Below are 25,504 nucleotides of genomic sequence, written 5' to 3'. Positions count from 1 at the left end.
CTCACACGCAAGAGTGGAGGCTTGCACAGGCCCTTGGGACCTACCCTATGCTTCATGGGCAGAGAACTTGCTGTCTTAATGCTCTGCAAGAAACACTTTCATCAGAGAACTAAAGACCTTGGCAATTAGTCCACAGAAGAGCTGTTACTGCAGAATACTAATGACCCCACAACAGAGAAATATAAAACAAAGGAATAAAAGCTATAGGTCATATGGTATTGAAGAATTAACCCTTACTGGTTACCTCCAACAATCCAGGAACTAACCACACAAACTTTGCTGTATTGTTTAAAATGTTTTGATGTTTTTTACATTTTTTTAAATTTTTTTTTAAATTTCAGACTATGTACTGTGATCGTATTTGCCCCCTTCTCCATCCTCATCACTACCTATCCAATTCATGTTTTCTCTGCCTGCCCACCTGCCTTTTAAACGCAGAGCCCAGTTTGTACTGGCTGACCACTCCTGGGAATGGGGTCGGTTATATTATACCAGTGAAAAAACGGTTTTTTCCTCTCCAAGAAGCAATTCCATGCCAAGGGTTCCTCAGCTAGAAGGGTGACGTCACATCCCCTCCCTTCCTTCATGCTAGTATTCTGTCTGGCTTGAGCTTATGCCACCTTGTTGAGTTCCTATGTGCAGTTGTCCTGCTATGCATGGAACCATTTTTTATCTTCCCAATTTCCATGTAGATCTAGAGCCCTGAGGGGAGGGGTATGACAGAGCCGTCCCTTTAGGGTTGGGCATTCTTGAGTCTCTTACTCCCTGCACCTTGACCATGTGGGTCTCTGTGAAAGAAGCAGCTTCTCCACTGAGGGCTGGATGAGGCACTGATCTAGGGTGCATCAATATGTCATTAGCAGTCATTTTATTGTTATGTTCCTTTAGCAGAATGACTGTAGTAAGTTTGCCTGGGGTCCAAGACACATCTAGTCTCAGGTTCTTAGCCCCATTGACAGTGTCATGTACAGGTTCCCTCTCCAATCAAAATGTGGTTGGTTACCCCAAACAGTTTGTATCAGCATGCATATCTGGCTAAGCAAGACATTATTGTGTCTCACAGCGCTCACAGCTGGCTGAGACAGATGAGTACTTTTCTCCTCCAGTACTGCGCATAGTACTTTCCAGTACAATGAACATTAGCCAACAGAAATGAAGCCTCTAGATGAGCACTAGCTCAATTTCTCCACATCCTTTGATTCAAGAATGTTCTGTCTTCAGCAACAGGGTCATACTACCAAGTCTGGAGCAGGTAACCAAAAGCATTGGCAATAGCCTATAACATTTAGGAAGGGGTTTATGGAACCCTCATCAACCAACAACTGAAAAATAGGTAAACCATTCCTGGCACTGAAAGTTTTATTTCATGGTAGTGCACGGTGTTCAGTTGGGATACTGTTCCCTGCTTCCTCAGTGTCTTATTTAGGGTTTCTATTGCTGTGAAGAGAAGCCATGACCACAGCAACTCTTATAAAGGAAAAACGTTTAATTGGGGTGGCTTACAGTTCACAGGTTTAGTTCATTATCATCATGGCACCACACGGTGGCATGCAGGTAGACATGGTGCTGGAGAAGGAGACAAGAGTCCCACATCTTGACCTACATGCCAATAGGAAGTGGTCTGAGACACCAGGTGTGGTTTGAGCATATATATATGAGACTTCAGAGCCCACCTCCACAGTGATATACTTCCTACAACAAGGGCATACCTACTCAGCAAAGTCACACCTCCCAGTAGCACCACTCTCAATGAGTTTATGGGTACCAATTACATTCAAACTACCACATTCCACTCTTTGGCCTCCATAAACTTGTAACACTATCACAAGATAAAATGCATTTAGTCCAACTTCAATAAAGTTCCCAAAGTCTATCACAGTCTCAGCAATGTTTTAAAGTCCAAAGTTCAACATCTCTTCTGAGATTCACTCAATCTCTTAACTGTAATCCCCTATAAAATCAAAATCAAAAAACAGAGCACACACTTCCAATAAATAATGGCACAGTATATACATTATCATTCCAAAATGTAGGGAAGGGAGCATAGTGAGGAAACACTGGACCAAAGCAAGACTGAAAACCAGCCAGGCAGACTCCAAACTCTGCATCTCCACGTCTGATGTCAAAGTGCTCTTCAGATCTCCAACTTCTTCCAGCATTGCTGACTGCAGCACACTTCTTTCTCTTGGGCTGGTTCCATGCTCTTGTTAGCAACTCTCCTCGGCAGGGATCCCACAGCTCTGGCATCTCCAACCTCTTGGGGTCTCCAAGGCAATCCAGGCTTCACCTTCACAGCTTCATGCAATGGTCTCTCTAGAACTCAGGCAGGGACACTCCTGACACATTCCTGTCCTCAGAGGCTTTCCTTAGTTGCTCCTTGACTCTAAAGCTAGAACCATGTGGCCAAGCTGCCAAGTTCTGCTCCTTCCTGGGACTAGAACATGTCCTCCTTGTTCAATTACATCTTCACCAGCTTTCTGTTTGTAATGGTTTCCCTCACTGCCTAAGCTTGGCTGTTCTGGAACTTGCTTTGTAGACCAGTCTGGTCTCATCTCAAGAGATCTGCCCGCCCCTGCTTCTGGAGTGCTGGGATTGAAGGTGTACACCACCACAACTACCTCTAAATGTTTCTATAATTCCTTTTCACAAGTTGGAAACTTAACTGGATAGGATCTTGCCCTGATATTACTATTCTCTTTGTATCATTTCTTAATCAGTTTATCTCCTCGAACACACAAATTTCACGACTTGGTACTCTTTTTCTCCTCAAATTGTACATTTTATATTTTTTCTTTCTCAACTTGCTTCTTTCCATTATAAATCTTCATTAGAATTAACACTAAGAACCACATGACAGAATCTATACTAGGGGATTTGAAGATTTCTTTTGCCAACTGAATTAATCCAAATCTCTTCAGTTTAGCCTCAGGCAGACTCATTGGACAAGGGTAAAAAGCAGCCACATTCTTTACCAAAATTGCACAAGAAAGATCTCCAGGCAACATATTAATATTCTTCTCCTCTAAAACCTCCTGAGCCAGGCCCCCACACTCATCAAGTCACACTCAGTACCACTGTCTTCCACACTCCTACTAGGATGCCCTATAAGCAGCCCTTAAAGCCTCCAATTGCTTTTCTAATCCACAGTCCCACAGTCCACATTCTTTCAAACAAAAGCATGGTCAGATATATCATGGCAATACCCCAGTCCCTGGTACCAACCTCTGTCTTAGTTAGGGTTTGAAGAGAAACTATGACCATGGCAACTCTTACAAAGGAAAATTATTTAATTGGGGTGGCTTACACTTTTCAGAGGTTTAGTCTATCATCATCATTGGTGAGATATGGTGGCACGTAGGCTGACATGGTGTTAGAGAAGGAGCTGAGAGTCTTACATCTTGATCCACAGGCAGGCAACAGGAAGTGAATTAACTGACTGGGCATGGAATGAGCATATATGAGACCTGAAAGCCCACCCCCACAGTGACACACTTCCTCCAACAATGCCACACCTCCTAATAGTGCCATTCCCCATGAGTTTATGGGGAACAATTTCATTCAAGCTACCACACCCATTATAGAGCAACTCCATTTAAACTCTTTTCCTATATGTATTTATTTTAGGAATCTTCTGCAGTAGGAGGTTTCCATAAGGCTTTTTCAAAAGGCCTTTAGAACACACAAAATTCCTAAGGTTCAGAATGCAAAAGAATATTACCAAGCTTGAAAAGAAGCCAAGATGATAATAACCAGAAGAAAAAAAAATGAATACACAGAAGTTGCCCAGAGCCGATGGGATTAATAGAAAATTCTCTTTAAGCATCAGTTAAAAGAATGTTTAAAATATTTATTTATTTATTTATTCATTCCAGACCAAAAAAAAAAAAAGAGAAAGAAATACAAGGAAGATCCAAGTGCATATCTGAGTGAGAAAAACATACAAAACAAACCAAAAGACAAATGGAAATAAGTTAACAGGTCAGATAACTGAGAAAATGGGTGGCTCAAAAGATACACCAAGAGAGGCTACACTGGCTGCTCTTCCAGAAGACCAGAGTTCAGTTTCCAGCACCCTCTTGACAGCTCACAACTGCCTGTAACTCCAGTTCAAAAGATCCAACACCGTCTTTTTGCCTCCATGAACACCACATACATGGTACAAAGACACATATACAGGCAAAAATCCATGCACATAAAATAACAGCATTTAAAAATTAACACAGAAAACTGCCCAAAATAAAGCAACAAAGTCTAACGGCAAGAAATAAAAAGATGTATGGCAATGCAGCGCATACACAAGCAGAGACGCGATGAGACACACAGAAACTGGAACAACTTCAAGTCCTCAGACCCTAGAAATGCAAACTCTTGCTCTGTGCAGAACAGCACTACAGAATGCGATGACAGCAAGGCATGCCACATTCGCCAGCTAAAACCAGGGGCCAAAGCACCTTTCATAAAAGTTCCTTTTTGTAAATTGACAAATAATAACTGCATTCACAGGGGAAATCTGAATGCACTTGAAGATGGGGAGATGACACTAAAATACAGAAACAAAAAAGGAGCAGACTTTTCACCAAAACCATTAAATAAGGAAACGGAAAGACACTGTTACAGAACTGAGACAAAGTCTGTGCCTAGAGACATGGCTTTCAAAATGTAAAGTAGTAGAAACATCTCAAGAATTTTAAATGTTTTTAAAAGTCCACGAGTGGGCTCTCGAGTGACAGGCAGTTGTGAGTCGCAGGATATTGTGCTAGGGAGTGGACACAGGTCCTGTGGAAGTACAGCGACTGCTCTTAACTACTGAGGCATGTCTCCAGCAGCAAACAAACAACAGAAACCAGCCCAGTGCCAACAGACCGCACGGAAGAACTGGGGTTTCCGCAGAGAGGCCATGACACTGACGAAGCTCAGAAGATATTCCGGTGAGAAGAATGGACACAGGAAAACAGAGGCAGGGGGTTGTTTTTCTCATTCGACAAAATTTCTCTAAAATACAGATAACTGCATGCCTGCGAGAGGGCTCAAAGGGCAAAAGCATGTGCCATGCAAGCCTGACAACTTCAATGTGATCCTTGGAACCCATAACAGAAGAAGAGGATGGGCTCCCCAAACCATCCTCTGACCTACACATGTATACCATAGCAGAGCTGCACCCACACTGTCACGTGCATGTAAGTACTTCATACACAGTAATAACGAGATGAACAAAAGATAACTAACATCTAAAGCAGAACTCCTCACGACACAATATGGGGTTTATGCACAGAGTTTGTAGAATTACCACATGGCACCAAGACCAGAAAAAAGATAGAACCATATAGGCTGGCAAGAAAAAAGCAGAACTGTTCCCTTTCATATAAACTATTGCCAGTCAAAGACCTCAATAAAATCCTAAAGCAGATGAGTATTTCAATAGTACAGTACACACTGGGCGGCGGCGGCACACGCCTTTAATCCCAGCACTCGGGAGTCAGAGGCAGGTGAATCTCTGTAAGTCTGAGGCCAGCCTGGTCTACAAGAGCTAATTCCAGAACAGCCAGGACTGTTACACAGAGAAGCCCTGTCTCAACATCCCCCAAAAAACAAACGAACAAACAGAAAACCATGGCGGATGTTTAGTGGATGGTAAGAAGAAACAGAGTTGTCTGAAAACCTTGAAGTCAGTTTCTACAAAGGTTCCAAGGTAACTCAGTGGCAAAGGACACATTTTACAGCAAACAAAACAAAACAAATAAATGTGGAGAAGATGAACCTTGGTGCTCATGTGCTGTCAATATAATTAACTTACAACCTGCTAGCTAAATATGAAAAAAGAACATGAAGAACTCTAGAGTACAGGAGAAAAAGCATACACCATAACAAAATGACAAATTCAGCCCCATCGTAATGAAGAGCATGCTCTCAGAAACAGCCAGATAGGGTACACCATACCTGTACCTCAGCACTCAGGAGGTTGTGGCAAGGGGGTTGCCATGAATCTGAGGATAGCCTGGGCTAAACAATGAACGCCTTATTTTCCCTTCACCACCACCATCCAACCCAGAAACAATTAAGATGAAAGCGGAACACCATGTCACAGACCTCAAAAAAATTGCAAAACTGGTATTCAATGGAAGATTTGCATAAAGGTTATACATTAAAAAAAAAACCTGACAGATCTGTACAGGAAATGTTGGACTACATCCTTGATAATTATGCCCATGTCAATCAAAACCACAATGAGACCACACTACACATCCATTAGAAAGACAAGATTTTTAACTGACTGTATCAACACATTAGCAAAAGTCTGCAGCAATGGGACCTCTCACACATCTGAGACAGAAAGGTGAACTGGTACTGCCCTAAAGCAGTCTGGCAATTTCCTCACAAAGCTAACAGACGTTTACCACGTGACCCTCTAAGCCCTACTCCTAGGTATTTACCCAAGAGAAATGAAAACACGTTTGTTTACACAAAGACCTGTATGTTCAGTTACAAATAAAGGAGAACAACCTCTCCCTGGGCCACTGGCACTGCTAGAGTGTTGATGAGTCCATTGTAGTCACTACCAGCACTCATGATAAGCTGTTTAAGTGTGTGTGTGAGCACTCCTGACACTCATTTCCCTGTAAATAGGCAAAGCTGTTGGGATGAGGCAGTCTCCCGTCCTAGCAGCTGCTAGGCTCTGCCTGGCTGCTGAGAACAATGCCATCCACCATGAACACCTCAGAGTTGTGGAGACAAGCACATAAAGGTTGCAGCTGGCTGCCCTGGTCCTAAAGGCAGTCTCAGCCAGGATAGCTGAGACAGCACCCAATGAAGTCCAGATGAATCTGCAGCCGTTTCGACCTTGTAGTCTAGCACAGGGACTGTGATGCTGGTACAGAAGGCAAGGCTGTGGGTTGGTCCAAAATATAAGCCCCAATGACAGTGATTGGTATTAAGAGGTAAGGTTGTGGTTGGCCTAAAAAAGCAGTAGTAACTGATCCAAAACAAGGGGTGGATGAGTCCAGGCAAAGGGCTGTGGCTATGTAAATGGTCCCTGGGGCTGAAGAAGCAGGCAGCTCCAGCTCACTGGGCAACAGGCACAAGGGACTTTTCAAGCATTAAAATGATCTATTCTGCCAATGGTTATGTATTAAGACTGACTTTAACAAATTAAACATTGGTGAGTTTCACTGAATGTAAACTGTACATCATCACTAAAAGTAATTTTAAAAAATTAATATGAGCCTTTAATCCTAGCATTTAGGAAGAAGAGGCAGATGGAGCGCCATGAATCCCAGGCAAGTAAGAGAAACGAAGACAACATAGTGAGACCTTGTTTCAAAACAAAAGCAAACAACACTACACCTTTTTTGTTTTGTCGGTGCTGCCAAGCCAAGCTTTACAGGGCCACAAGGTCTTACAATATATAACTTGAATTCCATATCGTGCCCAGGCCAGCCTTGAACTTCAGATCCTCCTGCCTCCTCCCAATGGCTAGAGTTATCAAGATGTGTGCCACTAAGCCCAGCTGAAAACTCAGCACATGAGACTCTTGTGCTCTGATTCTGTGTTTGGGAAGTGACTTTGTGACCCCAACCTTCTCCTTCAAAACCCAGCTGGGATTCAAAGCAAGCACAATAGCTAGGAAACCACAGGGCAATGGGCAGCCTTCAGGGAGTCCTTCAATTCATTGTGACAGAGATACAGTCTGCCAGGCCATGTGTGTTGTTGGTCAGTAAGTGCTATTTGTCCCAGTGGTACTGGAAAAGTCAGTGAGTTCTCACCACACAGTCGATCAAATGGGAAATGACCAAGGCTAACAGAATGAATATCCCAGGGACTGATCTCTCTACATCAGTCACGTTCTTCTATCCCCCAGGGCTTTGGACCACGAGGTTCAACCTGGTTACTAAGGTTTTCAGCAACATGATAACAGAGCTGAAGAAAATGGAATCCCTCACCCCACCTACACCACAGCAATTTCAGTAACGTACTTACAGAAGCGCAGGGGGATGGGAGGGAGGAGGCGCTCTCCCAAGGCCAGGAAAGAAGATAGAAACTAGCATGAGCACCATTTAAGACCTGGACACCCAGGGCATAGTGGGTCACACCTGCAATTCTAGCACTTGAGAGGCTCAGACAGGAGGATTGCCAAGTAGGCTATATAGTGAGTTCTAGGCTAGTTAGGGAGTGAGACTTTGTCAGAAACGGAACAAGACATAGGGAAACATCTGCACAACACAGAGAGATAAAGCACGTGTCAGTAACTAGGATACCAAGACACCAATAGGAAACAGCTGTGGGACGGGGGAGGCGTCAGTTCATTGATCAAACGCATATACATAGCACTAGGAAGACGGCTGCCCTGATCCATCAAAATCCCTAGCAGAAGCAAAGGAAGAACTATCCCAAAGAAACACTTTTAACTCAAGATGCAGAAACATACCAAACCACCCCCAAAGAGAACCAGGAAAACACATCTCTCAAAGTACACAAGACTGCAAACCACTTCCAGGAAGAACTGGTACACAAGACAAATGAGCATTCTCAGTCCAGCACCAAAACATCACAAGACCCGAGAAAATGACTGAGGAGTCTGTTAGAAATGAGCAACATCTTCAAAATTAGGCATCACGATGAAAAAAAGAGAACAAAAACAGGCAAGGGGGGGACAGGCATTGGAAAAGAACCGTAGACATGAAAAATGGGGACTGTAATTAAAACTTCAGCAAGCAGCTTAAGTGGCAGTTTAGACACAGCTCAAGAGAGAGTTAGTGAGCTGGAAGATTGATCTGACAAATTGCCCACAACACTGCATGGAGAAATGAAGACGGCAACAGAGGACAATTAGGACACCGAAGATGGAAAGCTAAGGCCTGAGGTAAGTCCAATAGGATTCTAGAAGAGATTAGAGAAAAAGAAAAGAGATAGTGGCCGGAAAAAAAGATGAATAGCCAATCTGAGGAAGTACAACTTCATAATTAATAACAAAGCCATGCAAGCATTATGGAGTACCACAAGCAAAGAAAAGAAGGAACAGTGACGTCCAGGCAAGGATCGTTCCGGAAAAGACCTATTAGAAGAATAATAGCCAATCAACAAGAAGGATGTGGACTCTGACAGCCTCATTAGGGGCGACCTTGGCTTTGAGCTTCCCTTTCCCCTGCGTGAAGGAGGAGCAGTGCCCACTCCCATGACTACTGCAGCAAGGACTAAATGACAGAAACAGATGAATGTGGAGATAAAAATGACAAGCAGAGGCAGAAATCCCTATACTGCAATAAGGGCCCCACAACTGGGGGCCTGGCCTGCAGCAGCAATTAGAGCCCACCTCTTCTATGCCTAAGATTTAATGTATTTCACTGCACACAAGACAGATACACTGAAGTCATATGCTTACATGCAGGACAACTCAGTTCACGAAGTGCAGGATCAGCGTGACAAAGACAGCACCTACTCTGTCACCGCCTGTAGGAAAGCTACTTATCTTAAAAACATCCAAAAAACACTGGCAACTAGATCCATAAACATCTCATAGGGTTGTTTAGAATTTGTAACAACAAAGCTGAAGTGCTCAAATTTAGACTCATATCAATGCTTTACAGACCTGAATCTTCAAAAAGGTGGCCATATCTTCCTGACCTGCCTCCTGCAGAGCACCAGAGGCTGTGCCCTGGGAGTGCAGATCTATTTCCAAGTCCTGAGCAGTTTCTCTCATCAGGCGACAGTGGAGTTTGCAAAGTTCAGTGGGTTTTTTTTATGGCATCTTAATTCAGAGTGCCACAGTATCAGGCCAGTAATGATGTGGTTTCTACACACACATACCCCCCGCCCCCCCCCCCCCCCCACACACACGAGGATGCACTCTCATGAGTGACTGTAGTAGTTGGTTGTTTATCAGGGTGGAATTCCCTGCAGTCTGCTTTGTACAATCACAGAACGGACCTTTTGATGTATCCGTCCCCTCCTTTGGCTGAACCTCACTCTTGATGACCTGAAGACCCTCATCTCAAATGGTCAATCTCAGGAAAAGACAAATGGTAGTTAATTACCTAACAAGATGTGAGAAAACCACTGATCTATCCAGATAAGACCAAGAAATTTGCCCTTCCTACAGGAAAAGAGCCCTTTCCTGTCTTCCAGAGGAGACCTCTCTCTCACACAATCCGCAGCTATTTTATTTACTAAACCCTTCTCTGTCTGCTCTGTAAATACTGTCACTCCTGGGCCTTCAGTTTGCTGTTCCTAACACAACAATTTCCTTGAAAAATGCTAGCTGCTGTTACTGTTATGAACTCACTGGCAACAATACACCGCTAGTGCTGTCCGTGCTCCTCTGGCCAGAGTTCAAGACTAACCACAGCACTAGGAGTGTGGGGAGGGGAGGGTTTCCAGGGAAAATCCAGAAGGAGCCTTGGTAATAAGCTCTTCCAATACCTGGGTTTATGGCCAAGTCATGAATCCATGTGGAAATCCCAAGCACCACAGGAAGGTTGGAGACCAGGATGGAAGACAAAGAAACGATCTCACATCTCGGCCCGCTGATTTACATGTTTGCTCGGTAACAGTGACAGAAACAACACTCTGGGGTTCGGAAGTTCTACAATACACAGCATCCTCGGTTTAGAGAGAAGATGGGAAGACACGAGCAAAACTCTAAAGCATGACCTAAAAGATAGGAACTACAAAGGATTCTAAGGAAACGCTAGACTCACAACATGAAGATGATCCGTGAAGAAAGGGTCTCAGCAAAGAAGTGTTCTTTGGGAGGAAGATGGTACAGCAGGTAAAATCAGTAGTACCACAAGCCTGATGGCCCATGTCACCACAAAACCATGTAGTTGAACATGGTGGCTTGTCTGTGATTCCTTCACTCCTGTGGCATGACAGGAAAAAGGAGACACTCCCAGAAGTGTGCAGGCCAGTTAGCCTAGAGTACACAGTGCAGGGGCAAACAAAGTAGACATGACTCAAAGTGGAAGGCGAGGGTGCCCCCCTGGCCCTTACACATGCCATAGCATACACACACCCTCACATGCAAACACATGTCCAAGCACACATACACACTGCACACACATACATACACGAGAATAGTTTTTTCATTTGAAAAAGCACCAAGTAGTAATTCTAGAATTGAAAACATCTGAAATTCTAAAACTCACTTAATATGACAAAATTCTCCAAATTTTATTAGACCCATGAGAACCTTAAGCACTCAGTAAACCCAAAAAGGGCAAACACAAAAATTTCACCTGACACATCATCACCATTGGTCATCAAAACCAAAATGGACATTTCGGAAGCAGCATGGAATGAGGACTAGCTGCCCTCCCCTCACAGCACAGGGGAGAAAAGCTGTGTCACCCGAGACTAAAAGCTGTCAATCCAGAGCTCGGTGGCCAGTGGGACCGCCTTCAGGAATGAGATGAAATAAAGACATTGTCAGATTTAAAAAAAAAAAAAAGTAAAAATGTGTTCCTAACACATCGTTTTTAACACCAGACAACAATAAATGCTGGGAGAAACAGCAGGCTGGATGTAGTGACACCATTTAGAAACCTTGGTCTTCAAAAGGAACAAAGCCTATTGGAAACATAGAGACAAACCACCTTTCTCTTTATTGCCTTCAATTACTTTAAAGTGCATGTTATGGTTTGAAGTGAAAATGAGCACCTGTGCTGTAGAATCTGCACCCCACGGATGTGGGCAGTGGTGACTTGAACCACACTGGGGGCTGCAAGGAGCTTCTTCAGGTGGACTTAACACCTCACCTCACCCCACACAGACAGCAGCAGTTCTGCCAATGCCTGCTCTGCCTCCATGGCTAGGCCTTTAAACACTTGCCCTATCATATAGTACCTGGAACACTTCAAGTCGTTTCTATAGAAATCAGTCCCCGGAGGCTTTGATTAGCAGCATTCAGACAGCCGGGCAGCCTCCAAGAAGGCGAGAATCTCGCCTTCAGAAAACCAACCTGAGGTGCAGCATGCAGCCTCACCACCTGGAGCTACACTGGGGAAAGCAGGTATCCAGCAAGCACAGGCTCTAATTAATGTGCTTCTGTTTGCCAAACAGAGACAGAAAACAGGTCAAAACTACCATTCTGCTGCTAAGTAAAATGAATGCTAACGTTCAATATAATGTGGATTAATTTGTCAAGTGTCAGTCACTAACAATGGGCATAGTAGAATGAAATCTTGATAGTTCATATTAGATATGAAAAGAAGGAAAGGCAGAAGTTTAAAACTTAAAAAAAAATTGACCTGAAATAGCAGCAAATCTGAATTATAGGGAGTTTTGTCTAGGTTCAGAACAGGATTTATAATCTTGTTCTACCCACAGTAGCATCAAGTCACGGCTACAGCCCAAACCCACTGCCGGTAGTCACATGGAGCCATGGAGAAGCAGCAGTTGGTGTGCCACAAGTGGGCTCGGCACTCTCACTGCAATGCAGCCCGCCAGTCCTGCTGCCAAAGCAGCCCTTCAGTGCCTCAGAGCACACACGGCTGGGGAGAGCAGCTCCCCATTCACAACATGGAGAAAACACATTAAACGCTATTAAACTGCACAAGGGGGAAGTTATTTCCTTCTTAATTCCCTAACGAAATTAAAGAAAGTGCCCTTTAGGTGCTAATATGTCTCAAATAGTCCTGCAAGACTAGTTATCTGTGTTTTATTTTGTTTTGAGACAGGGTGTCTCAAGCACACCAAGGTAGCTGAGGCTGGCCTTGGACTCACTATATAGCCAAGGTTAGCCTTGAGCTCCTGATCCTCCTGAGTTCTGGGAACAGAGGGGAACTGTAAGAGGTCCTTCTGTTTGTGTGTTGCTTTCATTGGTTAACGAATAAAGAAACTGCCTTGGCCTAGATGATAGGGCAGAACTTAGGTAGGTGGGGAAGACAGAACTGAATGCTGTAAGAGAGAGACACCATGGAGCCATCAGAGACAGACATGCTGAATCTTTCCCAGTAAGCCACAACCTTGTGGTGATATATAGATTAATAGAAATGGGTTAAATCATGATGTGAGAGTTATCCAATGAGAGCTTAGAGCTAATGGGCCAAGCAATAATTTAATTAATACAGTTTCTGTGTGGTTGTTTCAGGGCTAAGCAAGCCAGGCAGCCAGGACAAACAAGCGGGCCCTCCTCCTTCAAGGAACGAGTGCCACCATCACAGAATGGCAAGTCTTCCTCTTAATATAAAGTAAGCTGCTGTCAGGAATTTCTCGCAGACAAGGTTGATGTAGCAGTTTTTATCCCAGCACTCGGGAGGCAGAGGCAAGCAAATCTCTGTGAGTTCAAGGCCAGCCTGGTCTACATAGCAACCAGGACAGCAGGGCTAGAGAGTCTGACCCTTCTAAAAAAAAAGAAAGGAAGGAAAGGAAAGGAAAGGAAAGGAAAGGAAAGGAAAGGAAAGGAAAGGAAAGGAAAGGAAAGGAAAAATCTTGCAGGCAACAGTGTCTATCTAAGATTTAATGATATTATTTTATCTCCATCATATTATATACTTGTCAAATTTCACTTATAGTCACCAATACAAGTTCCTCAAAATGATTTCAAATGTACTTGATATAAAGAAAACTACACATTATACACTGATAAAGTAAAAATGACAAAAAATAGCACACAAGCGACTGATTTCTGAGTTGATATAATCCAAGGAAAATAATTATACTAATAATATCACATTCATACCTAAAAGAATAGCACCTCTTATTTCGAGTACTAAAAATCCATTTTCTTTTACTTTTGTAAAAGGAGCAGTCCCTAGCCTTCCAAGCATCTGAAGCCCCTCCCAGGGCTGAATTACCACCATCCTCCAGGCAGTGGCCAATGCTTCCTTGCAAATGGTGCATCACGTCTGTTTAAACTGGGAGCAAATGAGGTTGAGACTGCTCATCCTCATGGTGAGCAAGCCAGCAATGGCTTCAGTGTGGATGGCAAGGTGTGCTGACCAGGTGCTCAGAAGAATAACCTCGCCCATAACATTTTACTGTTTCTTCTCATTATGCCTTCAAAGACAAACTCAATCAAACAACTGATGAGCTCAGTAATAACAAAGCAAGCCATCTCCACCCTGACACCTCTGAGATCTGGACACTCTCTGTTGTGGGCCCTACTGCTTCAGCAGCACTCTGTGCCTCACACCCCACATGCCAGGAGCATCCCTTCCCTTTCAGGACAGAAGGAGAGGATGACAAGACGTCTGTCGTTGAGCCACACGTAAGGAGCTAGAGGTCTCAGCATAACTGTCCAAGAGGTTTCTGGTCAGTGGAACGCCTTCACCTCTACTCACTGAGCTGTCCCCCACATGCTCCCATCAACAAGGCTTGATTCCATGCCTAGAACACTCTTCCCTTGATGCCCTCTCAGAAAACTTTCTTTAAAAACAACAACAATAAGACACCATCTTCATTCTCCTGCCCTATCTCCTTTTCTATTTTTCCAACAAACTCCTCACCTTCAGAAGGAAAAAGCACGTTTGCTGTTCATCAGCTGTGTCCCCTCCCCCTCCCTCAATCCCCGAGTAAGAAGCTCTGATGAGCTCATTGATATGCCTGGCACACACAGACACTCAATAAAAGGTGTGGAATGAATGAGCGAATGGTAAAAACCTGTGTCCCCTGGCGAGGGAAGCAGTATGGAAAGCAATGTAGGCTCTTAAAAGGATTTTCTAGGATTTACATTTCCGGCCACTGCTAAGATGGCATGCTGTCTGGCAACTGTTGACAGGGACTACGGGTGAGGTCTACATGATGGTATCAGGGGCAGTTAACTATTCTGGGAGCCAACAAGTCCAGGCTGAACATAAACACCGAGTCAGGCATGAAATATGAAGTAGTATATGAATAATTCCTTGTTCAATTGTTTTCACTGTATGTTTTGTATTTGGGGAATAAAAGTTACCAGCTCCATTCATGAAAGCTTAATACAATGCAGAGAAGCAAGGCTTGCTGGAGAAAACAATCTCTATTAGTAACTTCACACCAACTGGTCCAATTAAGAGAGCAAATCAACCAATACTGATAATGTTTTAGTTCATTTGCCATTAAGGTTAGGATGAATTGCCAATGCCAGGTTAACACAGGATACCACTACCTCTGCAACAAAGGATAAATAATTAGATCCATCAAGGAGCAGTTGAAGAAAGGCTTAGAAGTGCTATTGTGATCTTCAAGTATGCTTTTCTTCCCAGAATCCCACATGCTCAACACCCAGTCTCTGTCTACTGCATGGTGTTAGGTACGCATGCACATACCACATACACACACACACACACATACACACACACACACCTATTTCTACTGAACTGTGCCCAAGGTCCCTGCTGTCAGCAGCTGTGGCTGTTACTTGCCTCACAGGGAAGAATCCCAAATTCAAACCTCCACTTCAGTAACTCATATAAACATCTCATTTCTACCATTCAGCCAAGTCAACATGGTTCTGAGTTCTCACAACCAAAACGAAGATACGAAGATGTTTTCAGTGAGGGTGTATCCATTCTGCAAAGAACAAGATTTATTTTCCTTTGATCCTAAAGCCAGACAACTGCAAAAAAAAAAAAAAAGAAAAAAAAAATTAAAAATCAAGAACCTTCAACTCAGAGAAGGGGAATTAGCCATCACAATGCTAAACAAGTTAGTTACTCAACAGTTGTCTAAAAAAAAATGACTATTGTCTTTACCATCCGACAGGGCAAATGGGAACAGAGACTTCAGTGCCCCCCACATGTCCCTGAATGCCTATGTGAAAGTCACTGCCTCTCAACTTCTTACTGCAGGCTGTATAGGAGTAAATATTTAAGCCTCCTGTTAGACAAATGTGCTTCACAGCACCAAAGAGCAGATCTAATCTTACAGAAAGAAAAGAAACCCATCAGATTATTCACAGCAAGAAAAGCATCAAAAGCTCAGTATGAAAGCTGTTGATAAACAGCAAAGCCATTGTGAAAACACCCTCTCCATCCACAGTCACTCAGAACTCAGCAAAGCCCTGCAGTCCCCAGAAGCATAGGTTCCCGGGCACCAACGCCATCATCTAGGAACCAGCATTCAGTCCCAGAGGGAAGAACCAAGGGAAATGGCACACACAAACAAGAGGTAAGCCCATTAGGCAAAGAGAAGCAGAGATGGCTTCCTGGAGCAAAATGATCTGAGTTGGGCCCTGAAGAACAAAGTGAGAATTTGTCATTGGGAAGAAAGTAAGAGTCAGAGGAAGGGAAGAGAACATTCAGGATACACAGCAAGAGCACAGCAGAGGCAGGACACTCTGCCATCTTCTCTAGTCCAGGGACTCATCAAGTCTCATAGCAAGCCACCAGGCCCTGACTGAGTAGTCACAGTATAATTGGTTTTAAGTGGAAAGGTGAAGAAAACTAAACACAGTAACGCACAGCCAATGAGATACCTTTATTGGCTCAGACATGAGCAGAGCTGAAGCTGTAGGCAGAATGTTCCAGCACGTCCATCCCAGCAAGCATTTTCATTAAGAATCCGTTCTCCGGGCAGTCCCGATATTTACGACTCTCCATTCAACATGTCATCCTGTCACTATAACTCTGTGTGAGATATGACACCCAGGGCCAGACCAATTATCCACACGATCCAATATTCTGTCTCTGACATAGCACTAGGGGACACTAGGTGGAGAGCATGATGGACATGGTCCTCTATGTCTACTTCTGGCTCAAAAGATTAGATTAGTTGACTGAGGCCAAGGTGGTTAACCTTATTCTCAAACTCTGTACTTAAAAAAGAGAAAAGGGGGTATCATTTGGAATTCAGAGAAGCAATCATTAAACAGACGAAGGTTTCACTAGTCTCTCCCTGAACAATCAGTTTCTAAGAGTCCGGAGTGATCTGGGGAGACTTGAGTAGCCATTCCCCATCCTACTATTCAGAGGGTCTCCTTCTCCTTAACAGTGTCCAAGGATGAATACAGGACCTGAAATGGTGACTACTTCTACCAGCTAGGCTAGACACACTGAATTTCAAAGAACATTTCTGATTGGTCACTCGTTTGGGGAACTGACCCTTTACAGCAAGACCCTGTTGACTTAACTGAATTTCAAAGGCAAGTTATACCAAAACAAAGTGTCTGTATCAGTGTTGTCCTCTAACAAGCCCCCACAGATGTATGAGTCCTTGGAGAGTCCATCTGTCAACACAATGCTTCATATGGCAACATCTCTGAGGGCCACCAATGGTTAGATCTGGCACCATGCTCTGGGCTGGCTGGAAAGCCCAGCTTAATTCATGAGCTGCCAGCCATCCTTTCCACACCATGCATACATGGAGATTCTTCTTTGATTTGTGGATTTAATCACGGCTTCCAAAACCTGCCATGATTTATGACTGTGACTTTTACACTGATGGTCAATAGGAAACATTTACTCAGGTTACCTGATTGGCAAGACTGCTGCATCTAAGCAATTCCTAAGCCTCGCTTTAGAGTGACACATTTCAACTTGTCAGCAGACCCATTGGCTGGGGGCAGATCTGGAGGAGATTCCTCATTGACACAGTACTGATAAATGGAACAATTATTTAAAGAGGCAATGAATTCACTAGTCAGACTTGAAACCCATTCAAACAGATGAGAAGGACACTCTCCATCTCTGTGCTGGGGAAGTTTCTATCTTCCTCCTATTTAAACTATTTCAAAGCACCAAGCAGCTTTGTCCCAATAGAGCTGCTTCTCTTTGGCCAATCTACTAGTGGATCACACTTCTCCCAGACAAGAACAAACTCTTCCATAGGCAGACTGGAGCTTCATGGCTCATGAAGTCTGGTATTTTAAATAAGGGTGGCCCCATAGACTCATATATTTGAATGCTTAGTCCACAGATGGTAGAACTATTTGGGAAGGATTGGGAGATGTGGCCTTGTTGGAACAGATGTGTCACTGGGCATGGGCTTGGAGATTTCAAAAGTCAAAGCCATTCCCAGTTCGCTCTCTCTGTTCCGAGCTTATGAATCAAGAAGTGAGCTCTCAGCTGCTGCTGGAATGTCACGCCTGCCTACAGCCATGCTCCCCCCTCTATGATGATCATGAACTCTAAGTCTCCAAAACTGTAAGCCTTTGATAAATTCGTTAGTCTGTAAGCTGCCTTGATCATAAGGCCTTGTCACAACAGTCAAGAAGTAGGCCAAGCCCAAGCCTAGCCCAGTTCCTCCTGCTTTTTTCTCTTTCCCCTTCCAACTCCTGACTCTCTGGGCACTCCTCATCAGCCTGGATGTCTTGGTTTTTTGAGACGGGGGTCTCACTATGTATTTCTGGCTGGCCTCTAACTCATAGCAATCTGTCAACCTCTGCCTCCTAGATGTTGGGTTAAAAAGCAGGTGTCACCATGCCCAGCTGGATTAAAAGGTGTGTGTCACCATTCCTTTTTTTAAAAAATATAAAGTAACATACAGATAAAACAGTGCTCCAATACAAGTACACCCGAAGGGTTTCACACACAGAACAGGCCTATCCAGTGAGTGCTCCAAGAAGTCAGAGACCTTCACCAGCAGCTCCAAACTTTACCTGGCTACCCTACCCTTCCTACCTCCACATAGCCTGGACAACTGTGCCAGTCGAATCACCCCGTGAGCCCTTACATTCTTGCTTCTTTTACATTCCAGACACTCTGGAAATTGGTGGGGAGGGCTCTCTATACTTCTGCTAAAACCAAAGGTTTGCACTGTGACCACCCCAGTCAACAGCTATTCTGCTCTCCATGGGTATCTGAGTAGTCTCAAATCTAACTCTGCCAAGGAGCTGTTAGGAAGAGAACCCCTGAGAAGTGCTCTCCACCTGGCATACAAGCAAGAGTGGGATGTTACAGCATTCAAATCTTTGAGGAAGGAGTTGTTTATGGTTTTGTCTTTTCATGAAATTTTCAGAGTAAATACAAAGAGTACTACTAATGTGTTCTGGAATCTTCCATTCATAAGGGAATGCCTTCTCACCCAGCTTCTTGAGTTGGTGTGTTTTCTCTTGTTAGGTTTTGTGTCCTGCAACATGTCCAACACTTGGCCACCGCCTGGTAAGTGCTCAATGGGTAGCCTCTAAGCAACTGGCCTTGGTTGCCTTCCCAACTCGCTCCTATATGCTTCTGAGCTGGGCTGACCACTCACTCACTGGAATCTCTCAACTGCCAAACACCCTGAAGTGTTTCTAGTTCTCCTCTTAGCTAACCCCTCTGAAGCAAGTGTGACCATCCATTTCACTCCAGCACCCAAAACATTCTCCAAGCTACCTGGTGCCATCTGCTGCACTAGACCACAGCAACCCAAGGTCAACACAATACATTCTGATGAGCAACAGAGCTACTTGGCCACGCCCATATCAAATGCTGCCACAGGGTGGCACAGAGTTCCGGAACAAGGAGAATGGGCATCTAGCCCTATTTGTATTAATTAAGAGCAAGCAGGCATCCTACAAGCTCTAGCTCTGAGGTCACTCTTCCTTGATCATTGGGAACCGCTATCAACCTTTGTGTCACACTATCAACCCTTGTGTTACACCTAAATCCTTTACTGGCAGCCTGAGAACACAAGGGACTTGCCCTTCTCTCATTTGCAGCTCTCTCACACCTTCTTTCCTGAAAGCATGCCCAACTCTAGTCACGCCCTGGTTCAAGCTCTCCAGTGGCTCCCCAGGAGTTCCTGAGCAAAAGGCAAACACTTCACCTTGCAGAGGGGCTGAAGGACCATGTAGGGTGTCACTGTACCAAAAGGGTGTCACCTTTTGATCTCTTCTGTTTATCATTCATTGTGTGCCAGACACACAGACGCTCCCTGGTCCTTGACCTGGAGGGGCCATTTGTGAACTATTTCTTAGCCTCTTCACATGAAAACCTCCACCTTCACTCCAATCTCAACTCAAGAGCCCCTCACAAAGCTCCAGAGGATTGTCTGGCCATTTGACACAATCAGCCCCTGCAGCCCTCCAGCACCATGCTGGCACCTTCTCTTTCACTGCCTTGGTCCTGAGAATCTTACTTGAAAGTCCAAGTAGACTGGACTTGGGATTCTCCTGTCTCAGCTTCATACATGCTGGAACTACACACGCAAAACACTGCACCTGGCTGTGCTGGCACTTGGAACCACATTCATGATTGTCTGTCCTCATGGCATCTACCACAACCTGAAACTATGACCCTGGTTTGTATTAACCTGCTGACATTGTGCTCTGTTACTGAACTCACAGTTCTGAATCTATAATGCCTGTAGTAGTACCCATGACTTAAGGGTACTTTAGTAAATACCCAACGAATGGATGGATGGATGATGTCTCCACAGGTTAGTGTCTGGGACAAATTCCGCAGTCAGTTCCCTGGTATCACTCACTAGATTGTGTACATTATTTTGGACAACTTATTTAATCTGTCTTCACCCCTTGTCAGCCTTACTCAACAACAACACTGGGTTAAAAGTGTTTACCTCTTCCAGTGCTTATATGTATTTTCTATAATAACATTTCTGCCAGCCCTAGAGGAGTTACATCTTACTTATTTTTATTTATTTTATTATGAGGGCTTGCATATGAACCGTGGTGCACATGTGGAGGTCAGAAGATAAGTTGTAGGAGATGGTCTCTCCTTCCACTATGTGGAACCAAACTGAGGTCAGCAGGCTTGGTAGCAAACACCTTTATCCAAGGCATCTTACCAGCCCTGCAATTAAGTAAAATGCTAGAAATACTCAGATCAGAGCTTCACGTCATTAGTCCTAAAGAAATGGTAGCTTGGGGCTAGAGAGAAGACTCAGCAGTTAAGAGCAGAGGAACAGAATTCGATTCCCAGCTTTTACTCTGGGCAGCTCACAGGTCTTTTTAACCCCGACTAGAAGGAATCCGATGACTCTGGCTTCCATGAGTACCGTACTCACATGCATGAACCCACACACAAAATAAGCAAATAAATAAAAACTAAACAGTGGTTTTGTACCACTGCTTGGGTAAGTGAGTCTCCTGCCTCAGTCTCCCATAACAGAAGTTGAAGCAAAGCATTCAGTGGTCTACTGTGACTGGTCAGGATGGAGATTCTTCTCTGGCAGTCTCCAGCCCTATTTCCTAGTGTAGCCCCATCCTTCACCTCTACAGACTTCCCAAGTCTCCCACGTTACCATCAGAAGACAAAGCACGCCATCTAGAAACCCAACCTTTAGACACACTTTTCAGAATGCCCACTGCCTTCCTCAGTCTTCCTTAATTCCAATGTCATCTCCCCTTTCTCCGTGGCAGACTGAATCACTCTGTGTTCAGGATGTCCAGCTCTTGGCTCACTCTATTGCCTAGGCTGAGACAGAGTCTACACTGCTTCCCACTAGGCTGCGAGCATCTTGGGAGCAAGTGTCTTCCCTTGCCAGCACCTCTAGAGGCCTCAACTGGCATGCTAGGGGAGCTAAGGAGACATGTTACCCGGAAGAATGACAATCCAAATGGGGAGGCCAGCTACACACCACCTTTTGATCTTCCCCATTGGGGTAAAGACCAACTGGCATTTTGAAGGGCGAAATCACTTTTGTGAGCCAAGCCTTGTGATACAGGTCTGTAACCATGCAGGGAGATCACAAATTCAAGGCTCACCTATGCTACAGAGCACATCTAAGACTTTCTTGGGTAACTTAGGGAGACCCTGTTGCAAAACTTAAAAGTAAGTAAGCCTGTGAGAGTGTGAGTCAGTAGCAGAGCACATGCCTATTGTGCAGAGGCCCCACCCTGAGCACTAGAAAGAAAAGCTACTGCTTTTATTATTTTTAGTACTACTTCTTTAGATTTGTCTTACTATTTTATGTGTGAGTGTTTTGCCTGTGTGCACATTCATGCATCATGCCCACACCTGTTGTCTGTAGAGTTCAAAAGAGGGTGCAATTACAGACTGTTGTGGGCCAACATCCAGGTGCTGGGAATTGAACCTGGGTCATCCGCAAGAACAAGCACTCTTAACTGCTGAGCCAACCCTCCAGCCACAAAAGGCTTTCTTTTTAATTAGCTTTTATTGAAAATTCTGTTTAAAACTTTACAAAGTTTCTTTGTGATACGACTTTACTTGTATTTTCTAATGAAAGATGCACGGACCCAAACACTGACAACTCTCCAGGACGTGCTGACATCTACCTGTTTGCCTCATAGAAATCTGGGAATGACAAGGCACCAGGTTGGGAGAGGAGCCTCTCTGGACTTGCTGCCCTGTGCATCCACCAAGAGGAAAGAGTGGATGTCTTCATCCCCAGCAGCCACATGAGACCCAGACATCAAGTATGAGTAACTTGTTCGAGGTTATTCAACCAAGCAGTGGTCCTCAAACAATATTCTGCTCACAAACCCAGCGGGAAAGACACCTCAACAGGTGGGCCCAGCTCCTCCACAGATGACAGAATTCACTGCTCTAATGTGACAGTTTCATTTCATGGGGGTGATCAGCAAACCATTTGCCCTGAGCCAAGTTCAGCCCTCTCTTGTGTCAATAAAGCTTCAATAGCACACATCCAGGCCCAAATACATGCATATATGCACATTTGCGGCGTATGGTGTATGTGTGATTGGTGATGTGTGTGGTTTATGGGCATGTTTATATGATTTATGGTGTGTGTGTATGACTATATATTTGTGTAAACTTTATGGATATATTTTGTATGGTTGGTAGTGTGTGTAGTTTATGGTATGTGTAGATATATATAGCTGTGTGAGGTTTATGTATGTGTTTGTGTGGTTTACTTGTGCATCTGTGTTCATATGGTTTACATTATATGGTTTGGGGTGTATGTGTATTTTGTATGTTTGTGATTTACAGTTACTTCTCGGGAGTATGTTGGGAGAGAAGTACGATTGCTTTCAGGATGTGTATATGTATGTGTTTGCATCTGTTATTTATAGGGTGTGGGGATTCAGGTGGTGTGTATGTCTGTATGTGTGTATGTGTCTGTGTGTTTTATGGTTGATTCCAAGGTGTGTGTGAGGGTGTGTTTGTAGTTCATGGTTGGTCCAGCATGCAACTTCAGAGCTTACGGGTGCGTCACATACCTTCTGGCCTGAAAAGCTCAAAATTATTACCATCTGAGACTTCATGGAAATAAATATATATTGGTCAACTTCTAAGAATGGTCTACTGTCTGAGGTTTAATCTACAAGTATTAGAATCCTCAACTAGCTCTTGATTCTGATCAAATTATTTCAGTTGACAGGGAGATTTTGGTAAAAAAAAAATAGTTGCCAATGTTTGATTCATAGTCACACTGTACAAAGAAAAAACTCAATGGCTGCATTTATGGTTCAAGTTAGCACACTGTCTGCAACGGGTGCAATGCGGGTATAGAGTAGCTGCAGTCCTTGGAAAGAGCACTGTCACAGACAGAGCAAAGTGTGTAGGTGAAATGCGACGTGTTTTCCTCTGGAAGTCTTTCATTCAAGGTTGAACAGGCACCACCCCCTCCAGAGTTTGACTTGAAGAGTCTATCTATATTCCACCAGCTGAGCTAATCCTATTTTCACCAAAGATCCAGACATCATTTATTGGCACCTTGCTTTTCTCATAAATAGAAGCATGCCCTCTCCTAAGTTCCTTCACTGATACCTCTTGAAAACTAAACATCTGAAAAGAAATGTGGTCTCCTGAACACTGATATATTTTCCACCAGGGTCTTTAGAAGCTAAATGCATCCTAAAATAACTTACAGCATATTCAGAATTGAAATCCAGCCTTCCAACTCCTCCTGCAAAGGCCTGATCATTTGTGACACTTTCATCTCATTTTTTAAAACCTTTTACTATGGAAATTTTCAAATATGCAAAAAAATGAAAGGATAGTCCCCAGCCACTAGCTTCTACAAGTACCAGCATTTTGTAATTTTTCCAGTGGATCCCTCCTCCCAACGTTTTGTTTGCTATTTGTTAGAGCGTTTGAAAGCTCATTTCACACACCAAGTCATTTCACTCATGAATGCTTATTTCTGTTAGGGCTCTTCCTTTGAAGAAAAACATGATACCATTATCACCACCAAAATAATAAATAATAATTCTTAATGTTATCTAATATTCAATCTCACTTTAATGTCTTTTCTTTTCATACTGGTTCTGTTCAAGCAAGGATCCAAATATGATCACATACTGTGTGCTCCAGATTAGTCTCTGAAGTCTGTTTCCAAGTGCCATAGAGCCCTGGCATTCCTCATTCATCCATCCCTGGATGAACAGCTCTCATCAACAGTGACACCTCTTCAGCCTCTGCACACTGTAAGTGAACCCCGACTCCTTTAGAATCCCCTAGGCAGACCCTAACAGCCCTACCTCCCACCTGCAACCCCAGCTGAAAACCAGAATGAAGACTACCTCCCTCCCTCATGTGCTCAAGAGAATTCAAATGGCTTTAACAAGCCGGCCCCAGAAAATCCCATCTTTTCTGGGCCGCTCTGGCCTGGAGACTCTGGCAGACTTAAAAGCGAGGCACCCACTCATTGCGACTTCTTTCTTAGATCAGCCAAACTTAATCAAGGATCGCCAAGTAAATCAGACATTACTGTTATCAGTATAGATATGAATTTGCACCTACACCATACAGGGCATGAGGTTATGAAAAGGATGGCCAGAGTCCCTGCCCACAGGAACCTGACCTAAACCAAGTTCAGTGGTTCTCAACCTGTGGGTCGATTTGATGTCACATATCAGATATCCTGCATGCCAGATATTTACATTTCGGTTCATAACAGTAGCAAAATTACAGTTATGAATGAAGTAGTAACCAAATTAACTTTACGGTTGGGGGTCACCACAGCATGAGGAACTATATTAAAGGGTCACAACATTAGGAAGACTGAGAACCACTGATTGAGATAAACTGACCAAATCGCCCAAGGAGACAACAGATAAAGGAGCACCCAAACTGACAACCATGCCCCAACTCCTGGGTGAAGAGTATCTGTCAGGTCAATCCACACAGTGAGACAAAAAGACCAGGAGTTAGGAGGAACAAAATGTGTCTTCTTTGCCATTTTATGCCACACTAGATCTTTAAGCACTCTGACTCCCAGTCTTATCTGTAAGAGAGGATAATCCCACTTACTTCCCAGAGTAGCAGCCACTATTTAGTGAGTGTTAATCGTGCACAAGGACTCATGTCGCCTTCTATGGGGGTTAATCTTCACAAAATCCCTCATTATGCAGCCCTGGCCAGCCTAGAACCCACTACATAGAGCAGGCTGGCCTTGAATCCATAAAAGACTTATGAGGTGGGCAGTTGGTTTTCTCATTCTGCAGATGAAATGACCAATTAGGCTCTAAGTGGCATGGTGACCTGCCCCGGACCACAGCACAGCTACAGTGCCATGGGAAGTCACCTGGCGGCTCGCCGACTCCAGAGCTAGGCCTCCTCACCGCTGACTTCTATTTTTCTCTTCAAGTGTCAAGCTACATTAATAAAGTTGACTCCTTCTAGGTAAAGAGATCAAGTGTGCTCAACACTGCAAGGTCTACCCAAAATTCTCAGTCAACAGCAACTCTTATCACTAGGGACGTGCCGGAAGGGAGGGAAGAGGACCACTA

At 44.0% G+C, this 25,504-nt stretch overlaps 1 protein-coding gene across 10 annotated transcripts in view; it reads right to left on the bottom strand.

The window, feature by feature from the left end:
• The window catches only part of LOC125404964 (serine/threonine-protein phosphatase 4 regulatory subunit 1-like), a 79,702-nt gene that overhangs the window by 53,243 nt on the left and 955 nt on the right, over positions 1 to 25,504 (bottom strand). The window contains exons 3-4 of one of the 10 annotated variants that reach the window (XM_087910931.1): positions 16,385 to 16,535; positions 15,333 to 15,526 (exon numbers count right to left, since the gene is read on the bottom strand). The exons of 6 other annotated variants lie outside the window; for them this stretch is intronic. The gene's annotated coding sequence lies outside the window, so the exon portion shown is untranslated. Of the gene's footprint in view, positions 1 to 3,304; positions 3,425 to 15,332; positions 15,527 to 16,384; positions 16,536 to 25,504 lie in introns of those variants that run through there. 3 more of the 10 variants (XM_087910932.1, XM_087910933.1, XM_087910934.1) reach the window with 3 other exon arrangements.

Source organism: Myodes glareolus, chromosome 10 (genome assembly GCF_982192425.1).
Source record: "Myodes glareolus chromosome 10, mMyoGla1.1, whole genome shotgun sequence".
Lineage (NCBI taxonomy): Eukaryota > Metazoa > Chordata > Mammalia > Rodentia > Cricetidae > Myodes > Myodes glareolus.
The sequence above is the reverse complement of the archived record's forward strand: the minus strand, read 5'-3'. Positions and strand labels throughout refer to the sequence as shown.